The sequence below is a fragment of the Octodon degus genome, unplaced genomic scaffold (genome assembly GCF_000260255.1).
Source record: "Octodon degus isolate 3935 unplaced genomic scaffold, OctDeg1.0 scaffold00082, whole genome shotgun sequence".
NCBI classification, from domain to species: Eukaryota; Metazoa; Chordata; class Mammalia; order Rodentia; family Octodontidae; genus Octodon; species Octodon degus.
Genome location: NW_004524658.1, coordinates 11,579,633 through 11,585,614, shown reverse-complemented (window position 1 = coordinate 11,585,614; position 5,982 = coordinate 11,579,633). Strand labels below are relative to the sequence as shown.

Genomic DNA, 5,982 nt, shown 5'->3' with positions numbered 1-5,982 from the left:
CCTGCATCCTCGTTTTTAAGAGATCCTTTCTTACCTTTTCACTAGCTACACCAGCATCTTCAAGATCTGAAACTCTGTCTTCACATTCACTTAAATGGTTTTGCAAGCTTGTGATTGAGATTTTAATTTCCTGTATATCTCCTTGACTCCACTTCATGTGATCTGTTTCTTTCCTGTATTGCTCATTCAAGGAATCTGTCATTTTTCTAATCTCCTCTACTTTTTTTTATCAATATCTTCTTTAGAAGCAGTTAGAAATTCTTTTACTGTAGTGTTTTTTTCAGATTGGGTTTCTTCCCTATGTCTCTGTAGTTGCTTCTTTACTTCAGATGCTATGAATTCTGCGAGTTCTTTTTTTATTTCAGGAAAGAATTGTGCCCTGATTTCCTCTATATCTTTCTGCTGTTGCTTATTTCCTATCGACGGTATTAATTCATGCATTTGAGCCGAGCTATTGTCCTCCGCACTTGTTCTGGGTGGGCACTGGGTTTCCTCCATATGTTTCTGCATTTGATTCTTTAGTGCAGATGTTATTAATTCAGGGATTTCTTTTTTTATTTCCAATCTGAGTTCCTCTATACCTTTCTGCCGCTGTGTCTTTATTTCAGAAGCCATTGATTCATTGCTTTCAGCTTTGTGATTTCCAATTTGTTCTGTGTTTGTGTGCTCTGCTCTTGTTGCAGGTGGGCTTGGGTTCTGAGGTTGCATTTTGTTCCTTCTCGTCATTTTGTGTAGCACTGTCTTCTGCCCTTTGTTGTGGATCTTTGCTGTAGTTATAACCTTCGCACATACTGAAGTTCAGGTGCAACTCTACAAAGTTTGGACTTATCCAGCTGTGCCTGGCTTGGGTCTGTCTGCTGTGCTCAGCTCCTCCCACTGCTGCCCTTGAGGTGAACCTGCTGTGCCCCTGTGGCAGGATGTTCTGCTCTTGGACTAACTGGTTGGATCTATCCTCTACACTCTCTGCAGGGGTTGCAGCTGCAGGGTTACACCCCAGGCATGTATGCCAGCCCTGAGCTGTGCCTGGTGGGGGCAAGATGGAGTGGGGGGGAGAGGAAGCTCTCCCTCACACTCACTGAGTCTGGGCTAGGACTAGGTGTGAAGGTTCCCGGAATGCGGCAGAAATTCCTACTTGGCGGGCGTGGTGGGGGAGGTGCTGTGCAATGGTGGGGGATGTCCCAAATGGGTGGGAGAGGGTCTTGCTCACACTGTGCCTGGGCTTGGACTGGTATTTGGTCTGGCCGGCGCAGGGTAGCAGGAAGCTCTCCCACACACTCAGCAGACCTGGGCTAGAAGTGGGTCTGGGGGTTCCCGGAAAGCAATAGAAATTCCTCGAGATCCCAATTTTTAATTCAGTGAAGTATTTCCCATGCAGTTTTTTCTATGTACCCCTACGTCTTCAAGATTTCTACCTACTTTCTTTTCCAGTAGATTTGGTATTTCTGTTCTAATACTGGGATGTTTAATCCATTTTGACTTTAGTTTAGTGCATGGTGATAAAAGTGGGTCTAGTTTTAGTCTTTGTCATGTACAGAACCAGTTTTCCTAGCACTATTCATTAAAGAGGCTATCTTTCCTCCAGTGAACATGTTTGATTCCTTTGTCAAACACAGGTGGCTGTGTTTGTAGATGTATCTGCATCTTCTAATCTGTTTCATTGATCTGAAGGTCTGTTTTTTTTGGCGGGGGGTGGGGCAGTACCATGCTGATTTTATCACAGTACCTTTGTAGTATAATTTGAAATCAGGGATTGTGTTTCCTCCTGCCCTGCCTTTGTTGCCCATAATTGCCTTTGGTATATTCTAGGTCTCTTCTGGTTCTCGGTGAATTTTAGGGATTTTTCTCTAGATCTATGAGGTATTCTAATGGTTTTTTGGTAGAGATTGTATTAAATCTCTGTTAAAGCTAGGATTGAGGATGCCATTCAAGCCAGCCATTCCCCTCCTAGGTATTTTTCAAAAAGAACTGGAGTCATCATACCACAGTGACATATGTGCACCCATGTTCATAGCAGCATATTATGTCATAGCTAAATCTTGGCTATAACCCAAATGCCCATCAACTGAGGAATGGATAAAAAAGATGTATTTTTATACAATAGAGTACTGCTCAGCTATAAAGAAAGATAAACTCATGGCTTTTATAGTTTTAAGAGTGTGGCCATTTTCACAATGTTTATTTTTTCCTATCCATGAGCAAGGAGTATCTTTCATTTTCTGAAATTCTCTTTGCTCTCTTTTTTCAGAGTACTATATTTTTCAGTATATAGATCTTTTACTGCGTTAGATTGATTCCTAAGTATTTCATTTTTTTGGATGCGATTGTGAAGGATGTGGTTTTCCTACTTTCTTGCTCAGTGAGTTTGTTGTTTATGTACAGGAATGTTATTGATTTTTGAGTGCTAATTTTGTATGCTATTGAATTTGATTATTAAATCTAGAAGTCTCTTGGTGGAGTGTTGGGGTCTTCTATATACAGTACATTGTCATCTGTGACTAATGTTAATTTAACCTCTTCTTTTCCTGTCTTTATTCCTTTTATTTCTCTCTCTTGTATAATTACTCTGGCTAATATCTCCAGCACTATAGTGATTAAAAGTGGTGATAGTAGATATCCGTGTCTTGTTTCTTATTTTAGAGAGAAAGCTTTCAGTTTTTCTTCATTTAGTATGCTGTTGGATGTTAGTTTGTCGTAGGTGGCTTTTATCAGATTCAGGTAAGGACCACCTATTATGATTTTCTATAGGACTTTTATCATGAATGAACGTTGAATTTTTCAAAAGTTTTTTCTGCATCTATTGAGATGATTGTGTGGATTTTGTCTTTGGCTCTGTTGATATGATGTATTGCATTTATTGATTATGTATGTTGAACCATCCCTGCATTCCTTGTATTAATTCCACTTAGTCATGGTGTATAATCTTCTTGTTGATTTGCTGCATTCTGTCTGCTAGTATTTTATTGAGAATTTTTTCATCTATGTTCATTAGAGAGATTAGCCTTTAGATTGACTTGGTAGGGTCTTTGCCTGATTTTGGTATCAAAGTAATACTTGCTTCCAGGAATGAGTTAGGGAGAATTGTTTCCCTTTCAATTTAATTAAAGAGTTTGAAGAGTATTGATGTTAAATCTTCTCTTAATTTCTTGCAGAAAATGATGGATTCTGCATGAATGAACTTTGTAAATTTTGAATTACATTTTTCGATTTCATGAACTGATATTGGTCTATTCAGAATTTGTATATCTTCTTGATTCAGCTTTGATAACATATTTTTCTAGGAGTCTGTCTATTTTTCCTGTGTTTTACATCCCATGAGAGTAAAAGATTGCAGTAGGTGTTGATGATCTTTTGAATTTCCACAGGATTTGTAGTGATTTTACCCTTTTCATTTGTTTTTAAAAATATTTATTTACTTATTTACTTACTTACTACACAGTCTTGCTGTGTTGTTCAGACTCATAGTGACCCAACTTTCTCAGCCTCACCAGCTCTGGGGTTATAGGTGTGCACCATCATGCCCAGTTTCAGGGCCAGCACAGTGTGCCTGGGGTTCTGGGGCTAGCATGGCATGTGGTACCAGGCATTGAACTCAAGTCCTTGGGCTTACCAGGCAGGTACTAAGAACAATGAGCTATGTCCTCAGCCCTCTTCTCATTCTTTATTTCATGAAGTTGAGGATGGATTTACCCTGGGTTCCTCTAGAGAAGCCGGTTGTTATGTCTCTTTTGATTTTATTTCTAATTACATTAATTTGGGTTTTTCCTTTTTTAAAAAAAATCAATGAAATATTTTTCTATTTTATTTATTTTTGTGAAGAACCAAATCTGCATTATTTGAATCTTTGTATGTTTTTAGTCTCAATTTCATTTATCATTTGTTATCTTTGTAATTTCTTAAATTAGCTTTGGATCATAAATTTCTTAGTGTGATCTTTATCAAGGAAAGATCTTGTTTCTCCATCGATTTTGAAAGATAGTTTTGCAGGACATAGAAATCTGAGTTGGAAGTTGTTTTCTTTTAGGGCTAAAACTCTTCATTCCAAGTTCTCCTGGTGTTTAATGCTCATCTCCTTCTGTTATTTTATTTGTTTTTATTTTATTTTACTTTTTTGTATTTTAGGGACGGGTCTACAGGATGTTCAGGGTCTCACTACTAGATTAGATTCATAGTGATCCACATTTTTACAGCCTCCCAAGAGCTAGGATTACAGGTGCATGCCATAATGTCCTATCTCAAGTGCCATCTCAGCACACCCCAGGGGTGGGGCTGGGACAGCAGGCCCTGGGATTGAATCCTTCTGTAATTTTAATGCATTATCCTTATTAGTAATTTATTTGTTTTTCTGTAACAGCTTTTATTAATAAAAGTAAAATAAATTTTATAGGCAAAATAAAGTAATAGTTACATTGTGTATTATTAAAAGACTTTTTCTCTGTTTTGTACCTCAGAGGTTTTTACTATGCTGTGTTGCAGGGAGGTCCTGTTTTGATCATGACTATTGATATTCTGCATGTTTCTTTTCCTATATTGGGAACATTTTCTGCTGTTATTTCTGTAAATAGATTTTTCAGTGCCATTTTGTGCTCTCTTTTGATTTTTCACTAATTCTAATTCATCTGAATTTAGTCTTTACATTATCTAGTGATTGTTGGGTCCAATGTTTATATTCTCCTAGTTTTTAAAGTATCTGTGGATACTGTATATGATCACTTGCATCAGATCTATCTCCCAGTTCTGACACTGTCCTCACATTAGTCACTTCTGCTACCTGTACTCTCAATAGATTTTTTTTTTTTGAGACAGCATCTTGCTATGTAGTCCAGGGTGGCCTTAAAATCACTGTTTGGCTTTTGACTTCCTCCTTATTGATGCCCCATGGATCAGTTTCACAGGAGATGGGAGTTGTGGAGGCATTTTGTTGCATTGCCTTCTCCTATCTCTCTTTGCTTCTCTTTGTTTGTGAGATTTGCAGTGCATTTATAGGAGAGAGCTCTTACTGCTAACATGGACATCTCTTCAGTCAGTGTCTGGTTTTCAGTAATGAACCCTGGGTGTGGTAACTATAGGTCTTCACTTTTGGCCCCAGGCACAACCACCTCTGTCCATGTGGGAAGGGAGGGTGCAGTAATCGACTCAGCACCTCGTTCTTTGAGAATGAAGCACAGTGTTGATGACACAAATATAAACTAGATATTGGAATATACTAAAAAAAATGGATAACAACTATGCTACCCTTGTAATAGCATCCGCATCAATAAGAATCAAAGGTAGACTACATGATGACATACCTTAAAAACCAATAAAAGTTATCACTGTGCCACCCTTAACCATGCAAAACAGATCTGTAATTATAATATAGATAAAAGACAGCCCAAACATTGAAACAGTACTAAATGCAGCAATTATACTGTTATTTAAATTAGAAAAGAATTTGAGAATAGTAATATAGTGTTATGTATCTAAAGATTAATTAATTTTAATAATACTCATAAACATGGAGTGATGGGAGTGTGAGAATGAAAGAAGAGTTGAGTAATAAAGAAAAAGAAGATAAGAGAAGAGACAGAAATGAGATTAATAGAATGTAAAAAGTTAGTAAAATTATATAACAGTAAACCTTAAAGAATAAAGAAGAGGCAAGAGACAGGAAAAGGAATATTGTGGGACTGTCTTGCTTCAAGGTTGTATATGGTTAGATTTGTGGACTTATGTGTAAACATAAGAAGTATATATAATTCTTTATGCCTATTTTAAAAAATATATTTTAATTTTTATTTATTTATTTTTTGTCTTTTATTTTTATTTTTATTTTTTGGAGATTTCCATAAATATATTTGTTTTTTTTTTTCAATGCACACTTAAAATTTATTCTGTCTTTTTTTTTTCTACAGTTTTATTGATAAACATATAGCAATGAGACAGTTTCAAATCAAATCGGAAGTACAGTTTCAACAAATAATACACTGCATATATTCTTCTTAG

General features: G+C 36.6%; 1 protein-coding gene across 3 annotated transcripts in view; it reads left to right on the top strand.

Moving 5' to 3' along the window:
* Positions 1–5,982, top strand: part of Cacnb4 (calcium voltage-gated channel auxiliary subunit beta 4) — a 313,335-nt gene that overhangs the window by 187,301 nt on the left and 120,052 nt on the right. The gene's annotated exons all lie outside the window — the stretch shown is intronic.